The 26551-nt window shown below is 44.4% G+C and overlaps 1 protein-coding gene across 2 annotated transcripts in view; it reads left to right on the top strand.

Moving 5' to 3' along the window:
- Positions 1–26551, top strand: part of LOC124219888 (protein Tob1) — a 120153-nt gene that overhangs the window by 30916 nt on the left and 62686 nt on the right. The window contains exon 1 of one of the 2 annotated variants that reach the window (XM_046628126.2): positions 26058–26076. The exons of the other annotated variant lie outside the window; for it this stretch is intronic. The gene's annotated coding sequence lies outside the window, so the exon portion shown is untranslated. Of the gene's footprint in view, positions 1–26057; positions 26077–26551 lie in introns of those variants that run through there. 2 annotated transcript variants of the gene reach the window in all.

The raw sequence follows: 26551 nt of genomic DNA, 5'->3' as shown, positions 1-26551 counted from the left end.
CGGTATTTTAGTGAGAGTTTTTGGAACGGAAAGAGACTATGAATATTATGGCGAAATCAATAAAAATAACGCACAATTCTATGAAGTCAACCAGAGTGGAGGACCCCCCCAATGTCGAATAATCTATAAAAAGGTTGTCTCGGCTAAATGTCGGTAAGATGTCGGTAAGGGAATCTGTATCCAGAACTGGCCTTGCTTATACGGTGTTTCTCATTACAAGTAGTATTTCCGCGATTTTGCTGTAGATACCGGGTTAAATTGGCGTCTTTGCCATTCTCTGGTCGCGGAGTTTCGAGTCGCGTGTAGACCGAGAGAATTACAAGGCAATAATTACGCATTCAAATCCTGAGGACAAAATTATTGTACCGCCATCGAACTCTACATCGGTATATTCACCCAGTTCCCCGGAAGTTTCAACCTCTCTGACATTCATTTCCAAAAAACACGAACCCTTGCTGCTCGCCGAGCCCCCGTTGACCCCCAAAATACAGGCAAATCCGCACACGCAGTAGCAGTCGTAGAAAAAAACTGAAGCAAAGCACGAATCCCGCCAATTATATTCGCATGTCACAGTGTCTCCGGTTTCCGCCACCGCTATGCAGGCAATTTCGGTAAACGGAAGCCGCCGTTCATCGAAGGGTCGGTCCGTACTTTCCCAGGGCGTATTTCACTCGATAAGACGGTCCGATCGCCCGGGCCAATCAGAGCTCCTGTTACAGTCCTGACAAAGGGCGGACCGCCCGCTTGCAGCAGCCACCCTCGGATTTCAACTCCCAATGGTTAAGCACAGAGCGCCGTATGATCAGTCCCTCGTTATTCCCGCTTTGACGTAGCTGGATTCCACGATCGGCCTGGTTTAAAGTATCCCGTCATCCGATATCCGTTTGTTGTTTCGGTCATCGGTCAATTAAAATCCTCCCCCGCCCCCTTTTTCCGAGGGTGTTGCGCAACGGTAACGAGATATCGTTACCCCGCTTTTACTTCAACCCCCGATGGTCCGTTTGATCTTCTTGCTAATGCTACTCAAGCTAAATAACTATCGGGACGTCGTTCGTGTGACTTCGTAGTAACGAAGCACGAAGGAATAAAAGGAACGGGACTTCTTGTTGTTTCGGATGAGCTTTTTTTTCACTCAACTTGCCGCAGCTGTGCTCATCGTCAGTCATCGTGGAATCCGCGTTGAATCGTCGAAGAAAGCCGGTGTTTGTTAACTTGAGAAGCTCTGAGCTGGCGAGCGATTCTGGAAGCTTTTAGAATTGTTTCCCCTTTTTCATTTTTCTTTCCGCTCTTCTGCCTGTTGGTAAATTTAATTTCGGTACCATCCCAGGCGATTACGCATTCTCTTCACGCCCGGCGAGACCTTCAAATATTTAATTACTTCATCGCGAGCGAGCGTGCTTTGCAGCTTTTTCTTTACATCTGACAGGGTTTTACTCGCCACTCTCCTTTCAAATCCAACGTATTCAGATTACTTCTTTTTACACCCGAGCTTCTTGGATAGAACGGAAGTATGCATAAATTCATCGATGCCAACGTCGAGTGGATTCAGCTTTTCCCCAAGAATTATTCACTGAACTAAATCATCAAGGAGGCACCGAAATGGCGTTTATTTTCTACCCTCAAATTTGTAACTCTCGAAAAAGAGACTATATTGCTAACTAAATAACATTAACCGCTTGGTTTTCAAGCTGTAATAAAGGAACACGCAGCATCGATTCAGACATCAGTTTGCCGCTTTTTCTCCAATGCGAGTTCTCCGCTGAAGACTGAAAAAAGTTGAAAGTGAAAACGAGCGTGCTTGAATGATGAAGCAATTTTGGCGCCAGACGTAACACGACCAATTCCGCGCAACAGTGGGAAATTCAATCGAATACCAATTTCGGCGTTACGATTTTAATCCAGCGAGAATTAGCCGCGATCCGACTAATTATAGAGTTGGGTGTGCGAATTATCGTGATCTTCGGTTTTCGGAAATAACCGTAATCGGAAAGAGCGAGGTATGGTAATAAGGCGGGCAATTCATTGCCACGTTTACGAACTCCCAAAAAGAGGGAGGGACTGGTTATCGCTATACTTAGATCGGATAATTATACGCGTATTGAAAACGACACGGCATGGACCCTCGTGATTTATAAATATAACTTCGCATATCCAGGCCTTACGAAACTAACTGCTTGTAAAGTTGTACGCAAATAGAACCAACCAACTAACCGACTGACTGACTGAACATCCGCGGAAACGATCGACTGCAGCGACTCCTTTCATCCCCAAAATCTGCTCGCTCGTAGGACTTTCTTTTTTCTCTTGCTCGAAAAACTAATTGAGGAACATTGCAAACGAAATAACAAACCTCGAGGAAGGTTACCTCTTACAATTAGATCTAATTGTAAACGGTAGCTCCGTGTATTCAAAATTTTCCCACTTTAATTACATTTGGAGAAGATATCTTTTATTCTTTCACATTTTTAACACTCGGTCGCATTTAATGATACGGACGTGACCCGGATAGTATTTTTTACACGTATATGTATACATATACAGATTTAAACTCTTTATAAAAGTGTCGTTTAAAGTTTTCTTGTAAAGTCAATGGCTTAGCAACTAAATACATTGGTGGATGAATTTTTACTTAAAAAAATTTACTTTCGATCCTGCAGGCTTACAACATTTGAACCCTTTGAGATGCGGATTTCGTTTAACGGGTTCTACATTTGTAGAGAATTTAACTCTCCGCGAAACGCTCCGAGGATCAATTCCGTGTCGTTGAACGATTCTGAGCGTTACCAATTTGAAAAACCTAGAGATCCTAGAGCGAGCTTTTAAAATTTGATGTAAGAAACATTCTTTCTCGTGGATTCTTTTTCTCTATACCGCAAATTCCTTAGATTTTGAAGGAAAATGAGAATGTTTCTTCGAAACGAAATACGCTAATGCACATCCCGGATCCTCTCTTCGTAGCGAGGGACGGAGGATCGGGGCAACCCTTTATTCGTGAAAGCCAACCGACGCTCCGGAAGCGCATGTATCGTGATCCGAGGTGATAAGGTCGGGGGTCGAATCCCGGGACAAAAGTCACGTTTCCCTCACTCTCCGGGAGTTGTAAATACCTACCGGGTTCCGCAATTTTTTTTTCGTTTTTTTTTGCTCTCCGGAAAGAAAAGCTCCCCAGAGGAAGTCGCCGTTGCCGGTGCACTGCAAATAATTGGATCTTATCTTATCGTCCAAAGAAAAGAAGACAAAGAAAAGTTTCACTGGCACGTAACACGAAGAAACACAAATTAATAATTTGGTTGTATTTGTTCTTTTAATTTATACGAAAATGATAATTTCGAATATTATAATCAGCGATTAAATTTCAATGATCTTGCAACGCGTAGATTGTACTTAACAATTTGCATGCGGGATGTGATACGACGTAACATGTTGCGTTGGTTTCAAACCTTTTGTATCTTCAATCGTGAATTTTGTTTTTTTAATCGAAAAACATAATAAGTACAAAGATGCAAAAAAAAAATAAAAAAACAAAAATAAAATTTCCTCCGGAGAGCCGATTATACCCGAAAAACGAGCGACCTCGCGTAACGTTTATATCACCGTCGTTGATTTCCGACGTCATCGTCGACCCGACCGCTCGGAATTACGTCGCTACTGATTTTGGCCTCGAAAACAGCGTCGACGACGCCACCGACTGATTCACCGGCTCTCTACTCGACGTCGTGTCGATATTCATTCCGCCTGGCTCGTCTCGGTGCCAAGGAATGCGAAGTGAGTACGTTTTATACAGTGGAAAACTACGCGCGGTGTATAATATAATATCTTACACATCTTCATCCATGACCACATGCCTCACGCTAAATTATACTCACAGCCTCCGACATTCTCTGCAGACTAGAAAACAGGACAATTTTTTTTGACGGCGATTCAGTTGTTCACCTTTCTTCGTATACAATATAGCCGCAATTTTATTTCTCACTTTCTTTAGTTAAATTTTCACAATTTATGGGAAAACTTTCGTCTCCAAATTGACGATTTATTAGCTTCTCTGTTCTTTTTACAGTCGGGTGAACAAATGTTGAGAAATGAAAATATACAGACGAAACCAGTACTTGTCAAATCCAACTGAAACTAATTCGAAAAAAGTATCTGCGATCGAAGAGTAAATTCTTCAACACCGTGTTTCAACTGTGAATAATTTTTTTATTTGCAATATTAGCGAATTCACATTATTTCAGTAACTTTTCACCAAAAAATCTACATAGTAGGAAAATGTTAGTTTTAAAAAAAGGAGCTTATTTTATTCATAAATAAATTCTATGCCAGTAATGGTCGATTATTGCTATCTATTTGTTTACGAATGAAACGAATTGAATATGAATAAAAATTTGCAGAAGAATGTGATTTCTCCGATGTCGTTAATCACGATCGTATTTTTAGAGTTAAATTACGGTTTAGTTTCACCTCTCTGATCGAGTTTCGTTTAATTTTTAAAAAAATGCCGTCGTTATTGTCTCACTCGAATGTAAGATATTACAAAAAGTACCAGTATAATACGTATAATTTTGATTCGATAATCGATAGAAGGTTGAAATTGTTTTTAAACCTAAAATTTTTGTGTCGTTTAGCATTCGTTAGTGAGAAGGGGGAAAAAAAAAAGGGCCAACTCGCTGTCTGACATAACATCTTGACGTCGTTTTTCTCGCCTCATCATCCTCGGCGAGAGGTCTAATGATTTGTTTGCACCGAGCTAGACTGACTCGGTCGATGGAACGCTGGCACGAAACGAATACTGCCAACAATTTTGCACCGTTGCTCTTTCCTGATCCAACAATATCTCGAGGCTCTCTCGATACCACGGCCAGCATCTCGCTCGGCGTGTGTGTAATATTTTTAAATGCCAACAGCAAATGAACTATTAAGCGGCTTGATTTTTCCCCGCGACGATTTTGCAAGGCGTTGGATAATCCGCTTACAAATTTAACGTCGTTTCTCACTCTTCCCAGCACACGTCCCGAGACTTACTTGCATCAGGGCGTTACGTAAGCCTGGCCGATTTCAACTTCCCTTTTCTGTACCAACGAACGTTATTTTATAACCGAGACTCCCGGCCAAGTTTTGGAACAGATTTGCCCGCCAGATCCGGGCAGGAAACTCGGTTTAAGGTAAAAATCCCGGAGTCCTTGATCTCGGATGAATTTTTTACACCCACGTCTTCGTCAGACCGTCGCCGTGAGATGGAATAATTGAATACGTCTACATATGGGCGGAAATCAGCCGGCATAAATTTACGAACTCAAGCCTGCCGCATAAATCCGAGACCAAGAAAAAAGCTCGATCCTTGCTCAAGTCAAAACAGCGATGCCCACTAATTGAAAGGTAATAATAATCGGTGCGTCGATTAATCGAATTTGAAAAATAATTGATTCTTCTCGGTCATTCTTAAGTCAAAATATCAGCCCACCATTTCCCTTGCGTGACAAGCAGCTGATATTTGCATGTCTCTGATATATGTTCATATTTCCCCAAGCTTTGCGAGTAGGTCGAACGATAATTGTATGTTAATCAAAATAAAAGGATCCTTCAACGCGTTGAACAACTCTGAGGATAATCGGATAATCGTGATCCAATTTCACCCGTCCTTGCGGAACAGCCAGCTACATAAGCTGCACAGGTTCGCAGAGAACGTGACTGGGTCTCGGTCCTCTCGGAAGCTAGAGTCACGCCCACCAGTCATCATCCTGTAATCAATTTGACGCGGTGTCTATAATTAATTATATTCAACGCCGGTAGATAATTCCCAGGCACATATTCCGCGAGAGTTTGTATAGATACTGGATAATATTTCTGACGGTGGATGATTTTTATTTAACCCGTAACTGCGAGTCGCCAAACGGAAAGAAAAAAAAAAGAAAAATTACATACGACATTGTCGAGAATCGTTTGCCTTTCTTACATAATTATATACATGTTATATACAAGGCTATCTTATCTGGACGACTATTATAATTAGACGTATTGTGCAACTTTTCGTAACCGAGACGCGTTGGGCTTGACATCTTGAAATCGTCTTGACGTAATTTCTCACACCGTTATAACTCGAGGAGAATCAGGTCTCGATGCGAATAAATTACCAATGAAATTATCAAATGGAGATACGGATTATGTCAAAAACTGATCCAAGAAGTTTGACTCGTTCGGATGGCTGTTTGCGAAAATGATGCTTGAAAATTTGCGATTGACGAGGTCCGTTTAATTGCGGTAAGAAAAATGCTGCGGATGTAGCGCGGGTTGCGAAAAAAGGGAAACATCCGGTCCAAAGGGTTGCGATTTGATTCTACTCCGTGGAGAAGTGAAAAACTGTAGATATGAGCTGACGAAACGGTGCTTAAACCACCTTCGCGGCTTGGATGCAAATGTCTGAATATTGGCGCGTGGTTGGTTTCCGAACCATCGACATACAATATTTATATACCTGTACAGGGTGGGCCAAGAAAAAGAGAAAAAGAAACGGGACCGATTTGAAACGTGAATAAAATCCAAACGTGTTGACCGATTTTTGAAAAAAAAATATTTCTCGAAAGTGAAAGAACGAAGCTTTCGGTTTGCGTTTGAAAATATGGAAAAACTTTGTTTTTCGTTGAAATTGTGATTCGAAAATTGATTTTGATATTTTAGACTTGCATTTCAAAATCTTACTTCCTTCAAAATCATTGTAAAATTATGAAAACAGCGATTTTTTCACCAATGTTTCGCTACGACAACGCTACTAACTTCAGTCTCATTTATGGCAGTAGTAGCCGTGAATGGTGAACACATTGAATCATACACTCAAATTTTGCTCCCCATTTGCTTTTTCGGGTGGATTATATTACTATTAAAAGATTTTGAAATATTAAAAATCAAAGAAATAATTCGTTCAAGCACAGTATCGTAATTATTATTTTTTTTTTCGTTTGTAATTAAATGAAACAGAATAAATTGGTCCTTGAATCATAATTTAAGATCGAAATCAAGTTGAACATTCTTTAATATTAATTTTGTTCAGTCTCCTATCGAATTATTCAAAACCCGATTTTCAAGAGCGTGTATATTAGCAGCGATTAAAGATTTTTCAGATTTACAAACGCGACGTGAAAGTTTCATTCTTCTCGTTTCAAGCAAAATAAAATCGTTTCAAGTCGGTCAATTTTTTTTTTTCTGTTTTGGCGCACCTAGTACATTAAAATATGTGCAGGGAGAGAGCGTTGAACCGTGAAAAACAAGCGTCGGTACGGTAGATAAAATCGTGCAGGAATATATACATGTATACATCGATTTAGAAACCCGTAGGTATAAGGTGTATATAAGTTATACCAGGTAGAAATAAATCATCGGAACTTAGCATGACATTGATATCGGTCGGTATACGAAACTCGACTTGTGCCTGTATTCCTGTAACGTTACGTATACATATACCTGGTTGTTTCGCAAGCGCGCGCGGTTTCTGAAAAGCGAATAATAGCCGTATTATATAAACTTAATGGCGTTGCAGGCGCGTGGCGAGCCACAAGGAATCGCCTCGAGGCTATAATTTGTGTTAATAAAATGACCTAATCCGCTGGGCTGCAGTAGGTATTATATCACATGCAAACACTAGACTCGTTTACATCTACGACGCATCGATTGCTTGCCTGTACCTGTAGCAAACACACACAGCGTGATTATTGCGCGGCTACGCCAAAAACGTCAAAATATGTACCGAAGAACGCGATTTTGTTGGAGGTGTAAAAAATTCATCCGTGTTTGGAATCAAGTGCGAATCAGTGATTATTACTATTATACCGACCATCAAACACGCTTAACAAGTCCTCGGTAAATTAGTAATTGCGTCGTGAAATCGGTTACCTACGACTCTTCAAACCTTCCTTGCAGCGTTGATCGACCAGAGTTATCAAAACAGGTACGTAAATGGATGAAACTACATAACTAAATGTGTTTCACCGTGACACGCATTCGTTGTTATAATAGTACAGCTGCTTTTATATACATATAAATATATATATATATATATGTATTATAATATGTATATGTTATGCGCTAACGCAGGCGACAGTCATTGAATACGAATTTATTCGCCTCGCCGTCTCTGGAGGGCGTGTAAAAAAATAAATAAATAAATGAACAAATGAAGGAAAAGGAGGAGAAGATGCAAGAGAGGAAGAAATTTTATAGACAGTGTTTTCAGGCCTGTAGTTTTGCACTTGATCGATGCTGAAATTTATCATCCATAACGCAATTTGCGAAAGCTCCGATTCTAATGCTTTTTCACTACGTTTCCATCTTCCTTCCTGCAAGCTTATTTTACCTTCTGTTACGCCTCGCGCCACGCGACCAGTGACGTAGCTTCCGTAATTGGATTGAATGCGCATTAAGGCGACGTGGAAGTATCTACGGCGGATAGGAAGGGAGGCGCCTATATTTAAACCCGAGATCGGCTGACCTTAGCCGCCTGTTTTGCAACGTAAATATTTAACTTTTGACGCATTCCGAAGAAATGAAAGCGGATGAAATAGAAGCAACGGGAACCCGAGAGCCGCGCGCGCGTTGTTTATACACGAGAATGTACAACAAACCTTGAAAAAACGAAACAACACTGCAACGAACGGTAAAATTACGTTGTACAAAGTATACCGGCAGTCGTAACCGAATGTCAGCAAGAGAAGCCAATCGTGACTCGAGGGAGATTAATTACTTCCGGTTTTCGTGAAAATTACGATAACTCGCCGTAGCCTTTAGCGAATTGTTTCACGAAGATCTCGTCGGGTTGTTCCGAATGTCGCGGACAGAAAGGAACAAGGTGAAAAACCCGAGGAAAGTATCGTGCGGTGCAGTGTGGCGGAAGAAATTGTCACCTCGCCAGAGGCAGGATGACGACTTGTTACCAACGTAACCCACGATCAAACTACTCGCAATTAAAATTCTCGTTCTAAATCGAAATAGAAACATGTATACTTACGCCACGGTCTACATGTGTGCACGGTACCTCCCTGACTACCCATCTACCTACTCTTAAGGTTACCTCGTCGAGGAAGAAATTCGAGCCAGAGGCAAAACGACGCCGTGTCGCAACCGTCTACGGTCCAATAATTCGAGACAGTTTTTATTCCAGCGCCATTTTTACCCAACACCTGATAAAACTGCTGTGTAAAATTTGTAGACGTGCGGCATATTCGGTACATTCGACTAGCTTTAGAAGCTGCCGTGGCTGCCGTTTGAAATTGGAGGAGAAAACTGACCCGTTCGGTTCGAGGTTCTCGATACCCAGCATTTATTAGATAAAGTTTGGTTTTTCTAGAGACCAGAACAATATTTCCAGTTTTAAGAAAAATTACCTATTCCCTCGAACAATTGTTGTAAATTACAATTAAATAAACTTCCGTATCGCATTTGAATCACTTTTTTTCAAAAATAATAATCAATATTAAACTACAAGTGTAAAAGAATCGATAAACGAAGTTTAAAAATGAAAACTTTTCATACTTCCATTTTCGTACGAACCTTCTCGTATCAAACCCGAAACGTAACCTCTCATCACGCTCTCGTTAAACTGCCCCTGATAACGCTAATAACGATAAAGTCCACCACATCCCGGTGAAGACGTTTTCCTTTTTCTTCTAAACATGCCCCCATATCAGCTATCAACCGAAAACTTCAAGACTTACTTGTCAACGTAAAATATACAAAAACAAACCTTACAAGTAATAAATAAAGGGTTTTCGTTATTGTTCGATGTACAGAATCGAAATTCATTCACCCCAATAAAAATTGACGAAAAAACGAAACATGACCCGTGCGATCTCCATCGAGTAACAATTCGCCCGAGGCACCTGACTCCTGGTTCGTTGTCGTCGGACGGTGTATCGCGATACGAAGAGGGACGCGAAGCGATACACCTTTCAACCGAGGGTCACCGAGCTGTCGGCCATGGCGCGAGATTACGTCACTTGATACCTACACACGTCGGCAATCCACTTACCTGCCTCACTTGCAGCGTCGAGGCATGTGACGTGATCTTTCCACGCACCGTATTACGGACTACTCGGCAATCCTTTTCCGTTCGGCCCGGTTGGCACCGTATCGCATTCGCACTCTCCTCGCGTAGCGTTTCACGTTTGGTTCCATCGGGATTTGGACCTGCTCAGCCTCGGCTAAGATCCCTATTGTTGCTCCTGAGTCAGCCGAGGCTTCGTCATGCTAGATCGGAGCCATTGTCTGATAGCTGAAGACTGGAAACGGCCGTATCTTACCGAGCTGCCGCAGCCTGGCTTGTCTTCTGCTCTTCCCAAAGCCGTTTGCGACGAGGCCTGGGGGTATTCAGATTTCGTCGCGTAATTTTTACCCCCTCGGTATCAGCGGAGACAATTTGTCCAACGATGACTGAAGTAATGGGGGACCATTAGCGGGCGGCTGACTGTCGGATGACTGGTCAGAAAGTCAAGTGCCTAACAAAGTCCTGCGATTATTGTTCAAGGGAGTCGGCTCTTTATCCTCAAGGTCGCGACGATCTTCTTCTTATCGACACCTCGACCTTTCCTGTTTTTGCAAAAACTGGTATCCAGCTGGTCTGGCTTACGTTTTATGTAGCCGGTACAAAGAGAGCGACGAAATTGTCGACCATCAGCGACAGAAGCGTGGACAGTACGTTGCAGGCTGTGTGAGTAGTCGGCTGGGTCGATATCTCCAGCGCGTAGAACGTGCAGGGGGTGTATGGCTGTTTGGGAAAGATGTGATCTCGGGGACCTTGGAAAGGGCAAATCTCTCGACGCAGAATCTGCCCCCGCGCTTTGACGTCACGGAAATTTCCCAACGACGTTGGGGTGGCTGGATGGGAAGGGTGGAGGAGCGCGGAGCGAGGAGGATAGGTAATAGTGATGAAACGGAAAATTATACGACCAGTCCCCAAGACCCGCTGAGCGAGGATAATTCGGCAATAATCTTAACGATCATCCAAAGATATGACGCGTGGATCACGGGCCGAAACATCACTGCAACACAGTCTCTTCTTCTTCTTCTTCTTCATCTTCTGCTTCATCTTACTCTTCTGGTTCTGGCAAAGATACGTCGAGTACCTTCGATCTGTTGGAATAGGTGCGCGTTGCATTTCAAGGATCGAGGACTCACAAGGAAGGTACCTGGCAGGTTTTTTTTAATTGAGAAAATTACATTTTCCATTCCACGTTATCAGAAAGCTTTTCCAATTGCATTGGTTAAAAAATATGATGTCCTTGTGGGTGAAACTGCCAAATCGCCCCTTGACGTGGCTTACCTTTGAGGGTGGCTTACATCCCATTAAAGTGTCTAATGGCAGATAAAAAAAAAAAAAAAACGTGTGGCTCAGTTTTTGGTCTACTATGACATACTACAAAAGAAATCAAATCGGAGAGATCGATCTAGGATACCTTCGTTGTCGATCACAATACCGCGTGTCTATATCCGACGACAATTTCTTGAGCAACAATGTCTCCACCGAAATAATACATAACCCAGTTTTCCTGCAGCGCACTGTTTGCGTTGTGCAATTCGGTTAGCACCGTTTCGCTCTGCGGGTGCGGTGATGTATACCGGGTGATTATCACGTATCGATCATCGACGAATGCGGAGTGAGTGTACGGGATGCACATATTGTCCTCTTCGTTAGCGATTCGCACATCCAAAGGTGACCGTCTTTCGAAAAGAATCCCAACTTTCCGAGTGATCGCAGTGATTATCTCGTGCTCTAATGCTCTCGGCACACAATTAACCGAGAAGTAGCTTTACGTGAACAAACAAAGTCTTGCACGCGCTCGATTTACTTACGGAGATAATATCGGTCACGTTTAACAACTGTTCTTCAACGGTGCAGCACGAGGTGTTATAACACAACGCGGCCGTTTTTTCTCCCGTCGTTTATATCCAACTCGTGAATGCCAGTCGCGTCACCCGCAACTTGTTACACGCTATACGTTCGTTGCGTCAATTCAATTGCTCTCTGTAATTAGATGAAGTTTAATTACCGTGTATATTTACTCTCGTAATATTACCGCGTGACGTCAATACGCTTCAAGCCGAACTGCAGTCACTGATTCGAATGAAGCTGAAGCTAGCAGCCAGAGTTGATAGCCAAACGCGTTGAACTTTTTGGAAAGCGAAAATGTAGATCAGATTTACCCTCGCAATTCTGTAAGAGTGTCGGGGGATCAAGGTATTTCACAAAATTTTGTTTTTTCGACTTCACCACCTTCACTGCCGGGTAATGTTTCAAACGGTTTCATTTAAAATAAGGTTTTCAACGTAAATGGCATTTTGCATTCAAAATTTCAAATGTTCTCAGAGTAACCGTTTACATTTACCCATTTAAATTATGGACTTCAAGGAATTTTCCATTTTTCAATTTAAATGAATATATCGAAGCATTTTACCCAGGAGCGACCACCTTATTCGAACGAAGATCAGAACGTTTGGCTTCTAATTCTGGCCGCCAGCTTCGTACCTCGTCTGATTCAATGCCAGTTCATCGATTTGTGCGGTCCGATTTGTGCTGAGGCCACGTAATGCCACACTCGAAATAATCGTGGCAGATACCGATGCGTGAATTGAATTCCGCATGCCTTCCATTACCACATCGATTAAGAGGTTCTGGGTAAACCTTCCTAACTTGGTTGTCCTCCGTTTCAGACACTCTCTAGTGATTGGTAAATTGGTTTAATTACACCACAACTGTTGGGGAGGACGAGGCGGCGGCGTTTGTGGCAGATGGCGGTAGCACGTCACCGGATAGCTGCGAACGATGATCAAACGCGCTGCGGAGGAAAACCGCCAGGCGAAGTCGTGGGATGGGCAATTGGTTCGGAGCCGTTCTCGTACCGACGCATCGCGAATGCCTTCAGCACTAATCCGGAATTAAAAAGCACACGTGCACGTATACGTATACCGACTGTACCGCCACCACCTGGGAAAGTCCAACAATTTCCGGGCTCGTTTTTTGGTCAATGCAGCGTTACGGTTCCCGGGGAAAATAGACCATCGAACGGAGTCCGGATCTTAGTACGAAGTATGCGGTTCATCCGGGCAAGGCTAATCAAGAACCCGTCAACGATTATGATGTACGGGATCGGTGTAATAATAGAACAGAAGTCTTGAGTGCCGAGTCTTCACGGGTGGATATTCCATCATCGACTCATTATATGCCACGTGATCTCTATTCACAGAAATGTTTTTATGATTTGTGTGCAAACCCGTCGAAACATTGTATCGACTCGACCGGAAAAATTACTCAAAATCAAGGTTTGACTGTTGATAGTTTGGTTTCAGCAAATTTCTTTTCGCGAGGTTGGGCTTTGAGCCGGACTGTCCACTTCAGGTACATCTTCACCCTTTAAACTGTGACGTTGAACGAGTGTTTAGCTTCGAAATGGTCGAAAGTCGTCGTGTAGTTAACGAGGCAAAGTCTAACGCCCCGGCAACAGACGTTTAACAGATGAGCAGAATAATATTTGGATAACCTCGAGTCGTTATCATTGCGATAATCATTACAACGATCCTTCAGCGCTCCTCGTTCCCCGCGCCATTTCGCCTTCGGAGGTTTACATCGAGCGGATGAAAACAGCCCTTAATTATTCATCCGTTTTCCAACAATCACCCCAATCCTTTGCCGGTTCGAGGGACTCCAACTTCGTTCCTGCACTTCGACCGGTTGTTTGCTCAACGGTGCCGCTAAGCGAGTCACCCTCAACGTCGGGCTGCCGGGCGATGGAGAAAATAAATAATTAGATTGAAATAAAGCGAAGGATCGAGAGAAGTGTCTCTCGTCAATTATCCACCGACTTTGTCGTCGCGCCGCAGACTCGCGGGGAAAACAGAGAACCCGCACGCCTCGGGGGAAAAAGTGTGTCACGGCACTGAGGGGACCCGTATCAAAACCCGTGGCTACATCATTGACCCGGTGCGACGAAGAGCGACTGCTTTCCAGATGCTCGGCACTTCGCCCGATCGACTGCGTAGAATATAATTCCGCCGCCTGGCAAGTTTACTCTCTACACCTTTTGCACGAGGCTAACGTTATATCGAGCCGTCGCTAATCGAACGTTTCAACAAACCGATCAACGCGTAACAGCCGAATTAGTTGGCACGTTTCGGTGTTATTCGTGAGAGAAAATATCCGTGTAACGAAACCGCTGTGGTATGATTCGTGCAGAAGACATCGAATCACGAGTACACCTCATTTTGGGTTAGAAATGAATTGTTTTTCATGCCAACGAGTGAAACGCTTCGATGGTATCTAAAACGACAGTGAAATTTTTCCAATTTTTATCTATATCAGCACTCTGAATAGACAGCTGAGTAAGGACCCCGCAGAATCATTACGAAAATTGGCTCCTGGTCGAATTGGCTGGATTTTCAGTACGTTATAGTTAATATGCTCCCGATCAAAAGCTCTCATGGACACAACCAAAAATCAGTAGTTTCCGAGATACAGGCTTCGGAGGAAAGGAGTCCACATTTTTTGATATCTATGGATTTCGTGATTTGCATGGATTATAAAGCTTCAAGGGGACTTGAAGTCAAACAAATCGCTCAAAAAAAAACTGCACGGTCGATTCTCGGAGATAGGCAGGAAGCTGTGATTGATTCCATCGATGCATCGATTCCATCCATGAACTCGCTGGTTTACCGAAAAAAGGTGCAACATCAGATTACGCGTGAAGAACGAGACGCTCCGAATCGGCTATGCAGTTTTTGAGTGATAAATTTTATTTCAGGTCCCCCTTGAAGCTTTCTAATTCGTAAAAATGGCGTAACCCACAGACATAAAAAAATTCATTCACCCCCCCTTCCGATCGGAAGAATATGTACTATAACATATCAAAAATCCAGCAAATCTCCATCAGGATTCTGCAGGGTCCCTTGCAATGATTTTCGTTCCCGAAGATCATGATGAAGACATCGACACATTACAGCTGGTACTGCTGCACATACTTGCCAGGGGAAAATAAATCGACATTCCGAATTGCCCGCTACTTATCCTCGAAATTGCCCATCGATTTACGGCGTGGTGCCGAGAATCTCGAGACACGTGCACCTTGAGAGAACTTGGTAATTGTTAGCCTAGGATTTCGAATCTCGGCTGAGAATCGTTCGATCATTTTATCTAGCTCATTAATATAGATTATTATTGGCGTAATCGATACACGTAAATTATCACCGAGAGAACTGCCTCGCTGCTGAGATTGACTGGCTGACGGGAATGTTCAAGGTTTCATTTCCGATTTAAGACTCGGCCCTCTCTCCTCTCTCCCTCTCTTTCTTCTCTCTCACTCACTCTTTGCCTCCGTTCAACCCGCGACGATTATCTTGAGTGATGGAGTGCCTCTCAGACGACGCCAACACCCCGATTAAATCCCGAATGCGGTTTTCTCCCATTTCCAATTTGCGCCTGCACTGTGTAGCTATATGCGCCGTTACTTCTCGCCGGTTACAAAAGAGACAAATGATACGTATGTGTACATTATGGACATTACTACGATCATGGAATCTTTTATTTATTGTTCATTCGTCGACGGGACTTTCCCACAATGTATAATTCAAAACAATCTTGGCGTTGAACTGCGAACCAAAAAGTAATTTTAGGAATCCGCAGCCTTTGCAAACGGATGTACGTCGATTCTCGCTAATGTTTTTCCCTGGACACGAAGCGTAATCGACGTTACACGCCTGACTTCGGACGAATCAATATCTTCGAGGAAATTTGACGTTTTTACAGTGACCGTCAAGACCGCGTATAACTAATCGCTATTTTGTTGTCGTAGTCGACGAAGTGCGCACTTTGGTATGTTAATTCAATTCGGAGAAAACCTGGAGGACGGGATTTTGGTACGCCGTACGCGTTGCCACCGCACTTGAGTGATTATTCTTCAACACGAGCGCGGATTTATCATCGCTGTGCAAAAACGTCATCGGTTCGAACAACAACCCAGGCTTTGTATTCTTCGTACCAAACTCGCTCCGCAGACGTCTGAAATTCGGATGAAAAATCACCCGCGCATTCGACGCGAACGACGATCATCGGTTCCACTGCTTTTCAACAATCGTCCAACGTTTCATCGAATCAACAGAGAACGGATTGTTCGCCAATATTCCGGCCCCGCAGAAGAAGTAGAAGAGACGACGTTTAACGTCGAGAGACAAAATGTCTCCCCCAATGAACAGTTTGAACGATATTTTACGCTTTTGTTCATTGTTTTTTTACTTCTTTACTTATGTGTTCCGGAGAACGAGTTTCACGGTACGCGTGGCAGGCGGATTACGCAACGCTCGAATACCTGATTCCTCTCAACCTTCCTGCACCTCCTCGGTCCTCCCGAGTCTCGTCACACTTGTCAGACCACATTGTCTGTGCCTACACCGATGTCGCCTTAAAAAATATCCAACTGATTACGCCTCGTTACACTCGAGAATTATACGACTCAGTTCTTATCGTCGACGTTCTTGTACGTCACTTTATACACCTACTCACGTTGCGAACACCTGACGCGTTAGGCGTCCGCATCGTTGAAAACCTCGCATGTATGTGCGGTTCTTAAGTTTCTCGCTGGTAAAGAATCCGCGATCGATTCTCCTCGACGAACGTCTTCCGGACAAACACCTGGCTGCACGTCTCTCAATGTAATTCGATGTATTGATTTCTGGCAGGTTATTGAACGAACGCTGTTCGGTACTACGAGAAATCGTGTAGAAATGGAAGCTAACCTGGTCCAAATTCTTAATCGTTTGACGGTGGATCGGTTTTGAACCGTATCCAAATCAGAGATGATACTTGAATCGAGGATGAAAAATGCAGAGAAAATTGAAGTATTCCGCGAAATGACTTGTTGGATTACAGCTTAGATAGTAGATAAGTACAGCGACAATTACCATGCAACGGTAACTTTGCTCGTTTGTTCGACCCGGCTTGGAGAATTGCACGCGTTATCTCCTACAGCTGAAACATTTCCCCAGCTTTTGTAATGCGGCGTATTTACCCGGCGCAATTGATTGCGAGACTGAAATTATAACCCTTCTTTCCACCAGACGCTTACTTGCACACATGGCCTCGTTACCTCGATCACTCAGCTCCTGATAACGATCGGTGCTCCACTTGAATCTGGCAACGATATGATTTACTGAACGGAGCGCGACGGTAATTTGGCGGGTGGAGGGGCAGGCGGGCGTATTGTAGAAACGACAAAGAAATACGAGAATGTTGAACTTGGCTGCTGTTTCGCCATGCAGCACATAATATTACGGTACAACCTATTCATTCGTCAAGGTAGCTCAGACGTACGAATCTTTGAGCTCACCTTGTGCCTGGGACGTTGAAAAAAACGTTGAAACCAAGACATTTTTTTAACGGGCACTTTTCCGTGCCTGTTATTAATTAACCAGAAGAAGCCGCGAGAGGCTGACCTGTTTGAATCGGTGCCAGAAACCCTGTAGGTACCTAACTATCCCACAGGCTCAGGCACGCGGGAACATTTCGTTGATACATTATATGTCGTAGAAGCCCGTTACGTACCCATGCAAAGCCTGTAAGTACATTTATGTGGCTAAACCTTGCGTCTATTTTCATCCACCGACAACCCACGCCGATGACGTAATTACAGGCAATCGAAGGTAGGTACTCGTAAAGAACACGAGACCATTTTTATTACGTAAAACGCTTTCCGATTCAATTTTGCTCAGTTTTTTTTTCCTCCCTCTCTCCATTCTTTTCGCTACTTTAATCACGGCTTCTGTTCGACGCAGGACCAGCCATCTTTGATTGCCTGGCGATAGTCCGTGCTTGGCGCTAAAAACTTTTGCCTCGTTTGTAACACTGACCCGCTGGAGTTCTTTTCACAGTACAATGCGCACTGCTGCTGCTGCTGCTCCTGCAATTTCGACAAAATGTTATAATCCCATGTCCTCATGCGTACATGGACAGGTTGTATAAATTACTTCGTGCCGTTACATTAATGTGTGCAAATAATGCCCAGGATTGTTTCACGCGCTGTATGTAAATCAGTTTTATTCGTGGTCTGTCCAGCTACAAGCTCCATGAAAAAATATTCGTTGTTGAGAAGAAATAAAATAAAAACCTTGACCTCAGGGGGAGATCCTTTTGTAATACACCATGTATAGAGAAATAAGGTTTTATTAGAGAGAGAGAGAGAGAGAGAGAGAGAGAGAGAGAGAGAGAGAGAGAGAGAGAGAGAGAGAGAGAGAGAGAGAGAGAGAGAGAGAGAGAGAGAGAGAGAGAGCTGATCGATTGGAAAGAGGAAAAATAAGAGGGTGAACTCGGTCCTAAGTTGGAGACAGCGACGCAGAGAGACAAGATTTGCTGGACGAGTTTCTGGGGGCGGCGGTTAGCACGTAAGACGAAAACGACGAAGTGCGAGTCAATATTTGTGACCGAAGAAGAAGAGGAAGAGAAGAGAGGAGGAGGTTGGTTGGTTGGTTGGAACGTCGGTGTAACCAGGACAGAAAGTTTACCCGAGCCGTGAGATACGAGCAGCACCAAGTCTGGGCGACTAATTCTTCGTTATGTTAACTGGGAAATGTCGCCGGCTCTCACGCGTATACTTATACATATAAACAGAAGTAAATATATACACGAGCACGCTTTGGACAGGAATAATAAATAACCGAGTGAGTTAATTAATGAATAATTAATGCCCAGCCAAGCGCTGGTTGTGCCTCGGTTCTCGCACACCGTCTGATAAGCATCAAAGTTTCGCCCTTTGCACGTGAGTCCGTGACGATGCTGGTACTCAAATTCCGCTTTAATTTCGCGGACCTTCCGTCCCTTAATTTTTTTTCATAATTTTTTCTTTGAAAAATGGAACGAGCCGCCGAGAAGAACGAAGCTTTCTTCCTGTCACGGCCAATCCGCATCCGGATTTGTCGTTACAGGTAAGACGTGAGGCATTTTGTACCATTAATCACAGCTGGCCAACTTTGACGCGCGTCAAATTACTCCAAACACCTTACGCGAGGATTATTCACGGGTTTATAAGAAGGCGCAAACATTCGTCAACTGTGCCAAATTGTTCAACCGGCGCAATTTCAGCCTGACTGATCGTCGTTTCGAGGGTAAATAGACCGTATTTTTTAAACGCACAAGTCAAATTGTTCGTTGTGTGTTTTTATACAGAGACGATATCGCTCGAGTTTTCAGCTTGAAAACTCGCGCGTCTTTAAAACCTGTGGATTATTTTCTTCGTTTATAAAAAGCAGCTGGTTGTTCGTACACTTTTCTACCTTCGAGCGTATCTTTCGTATGAGCTGCGGGACCGTTTCATTCCAGGAAAGTGGAAGTCACCGTCGTCTGGTTGAAGGACGAGTAATATTTCCTCTTGACTTCCACCTTTCCGCTCTGTAAGTATATGTATATACGACGCTGTATTTTCTAGCTACAGCTCCGCGTTCTCCGTTTTCTATATCCCTTATAAATTGCAAGGCGACTCTCTTCGAGTACGCCAACCTGGCTCTCAGCCTTTCCCACATGTACGCTCCTCTCTCGGGTACAAGAAACGCACCAACTACCGCGTTTCTATCGCAAATTGAATTCCGCCGTATACTCGTATTTTTATCCAACGTAGATACGGGGATACGTGGCTTATAGATACGGCAGTGCATGCTTTCCACCCGAATTCATGCTCATTCGCTCAGTCCGCCTTTGGCGTACACCGAAGCACCCGCTTAAAGAGAGGGGGGGGGGGGGGGGGTACAGCTTGAACGGTCTAAAATCATACCTATTTGGTTACAATTAGAATGATTCCAATACACTCGAGGCTGTCCGGTGTAATTTGCTGCAACTCGTTTAACACGAGAAGCAGACGTCATCGATAGCCTTGAATGTGTCAGAATCAATCTAAGGGACTCGTCATCTACATCGGCATTCGATGATTATGACGAAGACTATGGTACAAATCGAATCAACGTACGACTATCTTGCCATTTGCGAATTTCCACCGAACCGTTACCGAACCTTTGATGATTGTTCGCAAAGCGGATAGCCGATTGATTATCGCGTTTCCTTTTCATCTAATTCTCGTCATTCTCTCCCGAAGCGGTCCGACAATCGAGCAGCTAACTATATCTTACAGCGTACGCTGCATCCAGGCCACGGGGACAAATCAAGCCTTGACCCACTCGAGCCGATCAAAGGCAATACGTACGTACTGTCGTCGTTTATGTGCTCCACGCCCCAGCCTCCAATTCTGCTTTACGCGCAGAAGTGAGACTCCGCGAAGGCTGGAGGCTATGCGGACTGTGTTACACCCAGGACTGAGCCCGATATCCATATCCAAGCGCGTTTTGTTCGTCTGCGCAAATACCAAAATTGAGGTTACACGGACACGACGAATAATTCTTCTTATTCCACACGCTGCGTTGTGTGGAGACAGTAGTCGCGTTACACCTTGACTGCAATTAACTGCCGACCGTATTGTAAACCGAACTTTTCTATTATTTTGTACTACGGCCGTATCACCAGAACAGACTAGAAACGGTGAACTGGCACGTTCGATCATTCCAATTCTACATACTTGGACTGCGATAAGAGACTCGCCATCTTCCGGAACCATGGCTACGTGAGCTTCCAGTATTACATCGAGTTCCAAACTCCGAAGTGTTTGGAAACACGTGTACTGCTAGCATGGACTCGATTATTCTTTCGTGAAAATGGATCAACCATTGACCAAGTCTATGGAACACTTTTGCACGGCCGTCGTGCCTCGGCGTATAAACAAACACCTTCATTTATTCATTCGATTAGAATATAAACGGTAATTGACAGCTTGGTCTCGTTCTTCGGCTGCAGCTCGTAACCGTCATTGGTGGGTATTCGTATTCGTTTGCCTTTCTTAGCTTAATTGATATCTATATATCTATATACTAGTATAAAAACCGATGGTTCGATAATCGGGCGAAACGTAATCGTTGCAGAATGTCACTCCGATATGGTTATAGACGGTCTAAGATTGATCTCTCTAAGAGTTCTCTGTGTCAGTGTATAAAGTACGGATAGAAAGTTGTCCTTTGAAACGGCTGCAAAGTGTAATATTGTACACTCTGTGTCTAGCCAATCAGACTCACGGCAGACTGTCGATGAAGTCACGGTCGTCGGAACTTTTTTCCCTCCTTTCTTCTGATTCTCTGTTTCTCCTCTTTTATTACTTTTTCTCTGTAAGAAAAATCGAACTTCGGTTTCGCTCGTGTCGCGTGAAAGTTGATACTACAACGCCTATGCGACTCTCGGTGTAAGTTACCGCCGTTGTTACGTAACAAAACGCCACCTCCGCTTCCAGACCCGTGACATTCTTTGCGCTCGTTCTCATTCGCCACGCGAATTCAGCCAAGCATTGATTTCGATTATTTTCACCCGTGATTGAAATGACCCTCTAACCTTCCGAATGTCCAATAGATAATTGCCCCGGGATGCGGAATGGCTATGGTTCTCCTCTCGACGCGATGCCGCCGATAATTGTGCAATTAGCACCTAGTTTCGACCATCCCCACCACTCTTGCCTAGGCTAGGTTCGCACTCTGCGTGCCCATCAAATCTACTCTCGCATTGATCCAAACGCCAAATGCCTGCTCACGCATTTCTTTCTCTTCATCCTTCTCTTCGTGCTGGTTTTCCTTTTACGATCCTTACACTAGGTACTCAATTCTCTTTCACATCCACAGTTTTTAAGGTCATCCAGTGGCCAAAAAGCTTGGACCTATAGCGGGGCCAAATCCCAATATGTTTCGGTATGTTTCGATAGCGAAAAATGAGTGAGAAGACTAGTCTGACCGATCACGCAGCTCTGGTCATCGGATTGATCTCTCTGTTGGACACAATACCAACTTTCCGATCTACGGTCGACGGATTACGTTAATTACATTCGATTATTGCAGTGCACGAAATTAAAATGTTGCACTCTATTGGGTATACGCTTTCGTTTCGATCGTTGGTTTGCCTTAAATTGATGCACGTTTACCGCCGCGGTGTTATAAATGTATAATACGGTTGTATTCGTCGCAACGTCGATTTCACTGGTGGTGAAAATGTTTCACAAGTATCGAACAAGCGCCTGAAGCTCTGTCGATTGAATCATAACGCAAATTTATGACCCAATTCATTCCGCGATGTTCAATATAATGATTAGGCCATTAAACGAACTCGAATCGTTAGAGGACATGCGGAAAGCGATTGATTAGATTCTCCTTCCTGGTTCGCGATTCACGGTTTAACGATACTTTGCACACATTGTCTAGACTCTAGACGAATCGACGTTGTTCGCGTTGATCGACAGCCTCTCACAATCAGTCCATGATTGAGGTGTCGAAACGGTAATCAACTTTCACGGTCCGTCGATTTATTGTATATGATCTCAAAACCTAGTTTAAAAAAAATTCACTGGGCTAATACCCGATATCCCGAATTTTTAAACATACTCCATCATACTTCTGTGACAGTCTCAAGAGCATATCAGGCCTTCCGTCAAAGTGAAAAACTTGTGTGATAGAGATCTAGATATCGCTGAACAATCAAAGCGATACGAATCTCCTCTAATTTCAGAGACTTTCCTTAATCCTCCTAGACGCGAATTTCAATCGCGGCGCCAGCCGTGAGGGAAAAATCCGGTAACACGATACTGTGTAAAGGTTTTATTACAGCGAAACTGGCTCGATTACGTCGTAGACTGCAGTGTATGGGTGAACCACGCGAGAATGAACTTGAGGTAAAACTCGCTGGAGACAAGAGTTGGGACGTTTAAAATATGAAAAGCGTATAAAACACGCGTAAAGAATAATCGAGCACGTGCGCAGAGCACGCGTAGCCTTCTGCCTGGTTGTGCCAGAGCCGTTGCGCAATTAACGAGAGTGTAAACATTGCGTCGGCACGCCCGATGGACGCGCTTTTCAATGCGGTGTAATTCCCCCCTGCATGGAGAATTCCCGATTTTGCAAATTCGATACGCGCGGTGTTAACTTTGCAATATCACACGGAGGAAGGATGAGAGCGGCGGAATTTTAACGGGGTTGCGCAAGCCGTTGCGGATTCCGGAAGCCAACGGCGGAAGCGAATTCCGCCTATTATGCGGAAGCCGCGAATCGCTGCGTGCGGAGTCCGCAAAACCAAAGTTCGCTTCGTTTAGGCGGCTGGATTTGCAGCACGTATGTATGACATGGTTTAACCTGTTTATACCTTATTGTGCAACGTCCTCGTTACCGTTCCCGGAAAGGAAGGTTGCACCGCTTGCGCAATTTACCCGCGAACGCATCGCGACGCTGAATGACATTGGGCAGAAAAGAAGACTTCGCGACGTCGTCGAATATCGCATAGCATCGAAAACGGCACGACGGTTGCACAACTTCTCGAACGACGTTCACCGCATACTGATGTAAAATGCACGAACCTAGAGAATCAGTCGCGGTGGGTAATGACGTTCTTCATCTCAAATGAGAGGAAAAAAACTGCGTGAAAAACGATACAGGCGAATGGTGGTAGGAGGTGTTTACCGGAATCATGAAAATCGGGTAACATCAATCTTGAGGAAAAGCGTGATCCGTTTCTTATACCAAACTATACTTCCAATGCCTTTGAAACAATTCTGCCAATTGCTATTGGATTCAGATTTCCGAGTATTCGAAACCATGATGATCGATTACTTTGACATCCATTGGCACAGCTCTTGGTTTCGTCGTTAAGTGTGGTTGGAGTTGGTCAACTTGTTTAACAATCGACGCGACAACGACAAACTGTAGAAGTGAAAAGAGACTGTGGGCGAGTAGCTTTTATCCCGGGTAAGGCATTGCCCCGTGTTGGTTGTTCACGAATGTCATAATTATGAGGAGGTTGAGCGTGGAGTGTGAAGAAACGGTACCTACCTCGAACCCGTACAATTCTCCGTTGCTCTTTGAAGCGGGTCTTGGTTTCGAGTGAACTTTCCTTTATTGTACGCTAAACTTGTCGGAGGAGAAATTTTCACTCAGGAGAATAATCAATTTAACGGATTGGCAATCGGGATAAATGACGCCTGATGTAAAACAACGATGATCTGTGCGATTCAAGCGACCCGACGGTTAAATGACCTGCCGGAACAGTCGGTACCGATCATCGGAAACCGGCTGCACTTTAATTCTACATCCGTTATTTCGGAGCCGAGTGCCGACCGTTCAGACCGGTGAAGTAAACGGGGAGCAAGTGGATACCGGTCTCGCTTTATTATTCTGGTCTATATAAAACATTAATGCTCACGGTACTTCTCAACGACTTGGAACGAGAAACTCGAGGGTCCGGCTTTGCATAATGCACGCATTTACGATTATCGTTACGAACTCGATCGACGGTTCGAGTTCCAGACCATAAGCTGGCACGCTTCAAATTGGCCGAGGAAAATCGAGGAAAATCAAATTGCACCTGCAAATTGCGAGCATGTTCCGACGCACGAAGACGTTCCGAGCAATTGCTGAAACGACGATGGAACTCGGCGAGTCACGCATCTGCCCGACGGACCAAATCTGATACTCGCGGTCTAGCCTAGCCTTGTAGCGACTAGTGTTCGGACCGCTGAACAAATCGTCTCCGCATTTGCCTCTAAGTGGGTTTAACGAAACTAAATTGTGTCCGTGGAACGGAGAAGAGAGACATTGAAACTTTTGCCAGTGTCACTGACCCCTGACCTTCTTCCAATCACGGTACACTCCGTACGTCAGGCGTCACGAGTATGCTGCGATCGCAAGCTAACGTCTCGTCCGACGCTATTCATAGACGAACGTCGTATTTCGGGGGCTGCCGTTTCTTTCCGAAAACCGTCCTCTTCCCACAACGGTATGTAATGGTAGACGTGTCGAGAGCGTCGATTTCTCAAGGTCACAGCAATACGCCACGGAGAGACGATCTGCTCGGGATTGTGACCGAGTACAAGCGTTCCAAACTATGAGAGGATGATCGAGCTTGTTAGCTAACACCGAGTGTCCGCTACTCCGATGAACCGTTTCGCGAAAGTAGCCAACAAACCGAGCCCGCGAATTCGGCTGGTATAATAATGGCAACAACATTTGACGTAGCCAAGAATTCTCGAGCGCCTGCCATGCAGCAGGCTAAGGTAATAATAATATCCCGTTTGGCAGAGCAGCATCATCACCATCAGCTGTGGCAGCGGCAGTCGAGTGTTGTTTCCGTTACATAACTCAAATCCATACGCCTACTACATGCCAGAACAGCGGTACCTTCCACCACTCGAGTGGGTATTCAATTAACCACGGAGTACGAGAATTACGGTCACCCGACCATGATGCGGACCACTGTATAGAAGCCACCAGAAGGTAAACAAGAAAGCAACCCTCGTCGAAATGCTGCCTGTTGTTCCTTGACCGCCTCGCAGAATGAAGCGATCTCACGATGGCAGGAAGACGGCGTAACAAAAGCGGTTGTAAATCGATACGCAGTTTGTGTTACATCAGGGTGGTCCCTACCGGAGGTGTTGACGAATTTTTACCGCCAGGTAAAAATCTGAAACAATCAGACAATTGTTTTTTTGATTATTGGAAATTGATTCGGGGAGTGGAACGTCAAAAATTCGTCAACACCCTCGACAAGGACCACCTTAGTGTTACATGCACTACACGATCGACGTTCGTTGTGGCAGTGCAGTGGCGGCCCTGAAGGAGGGAAAGAGCGTATGGAAATTCTGAAAGTGTCAGTGATTGAGTGCGGGAGTCGGGAGTGGAAGAGAAAAAGGGGAAATTCTGGGGGGTGGTGGCCACCCTCGCAGACGTCAGGGGCGGCGGTGGCGGGCGCTGATCGATAGCGTAACCCATTAACCCAGTGGCTTGGTGCGCAGACGCGTCTCTGAGGCGTCACAGGTTCCGTGGCGCCATTGGCGACTATCTCGGAATTTGGTGGGGAACGGGGACCCCCCTTCGCCCCCGGGATTCGGGGGAGGAAATAAGACCGAATGGACCGCGGGGGTTGACTGTTTCAACTCACATCCTGCACCAGACGCGCTCACCATTCCGCTCCGGTATATGGGCCAAAATTCACGACATGTACGTTAGCTTGGTATTCATAAAACGGATAAGCGCCTGGTCGGCCGCATTGACGGTGTTGTTTTTATCGCCGCTTCTCGCACCGCGTTGTTTTAACCTTGTAGCCTTATCTTGTGCACTTGAAAAAATCTCCCATTTTGATTCGACAGTTTAGGCTCTGCAGAAACCCAATTCTTTCGTCGATTCGAAAGTATCAGGATAGTTTTGGATCGACATCAGATGGTTTTACGTCGACGTCGAGTAGTTTCAGACTGATCATATTAATGAGTAGTTGTGAGATTGACACTAAATTATACGTACAAGCAGTAGAGGTCTAAACTCAAAATTTTGTTTCACAATTTGGCGTGTTCGTTACATGCAATTTATTGTTTCTTTTTTTCTCTACGGCTTATTCTCATTTTACCTCGGCCGAAGATTGAGGGTTTTTTGGACGAGTCTCGCTGCGCGATATGTCATCGGTACGTGAGCCCGTTTA

The sequence above is a fragment of the Neodiprion pinetum genome, chromosome 5 (assembly GCF_021155775.2).
Source record: "Neodiprion pinetum isolate iyNeoPine1 chromosome 5, iyNeoPine1.2, whole genome shotgun sequence".
Taxonomy (NCBI): Eukaryota; Metazoa; Arthropoda; class Insecta; order Hymenoptera; family Diprionidae; genus Neodiprion; species Neodiprion pinetum.
This window is presented reverse-complemented; position numbering and strand designations above follow the sequence as displayed.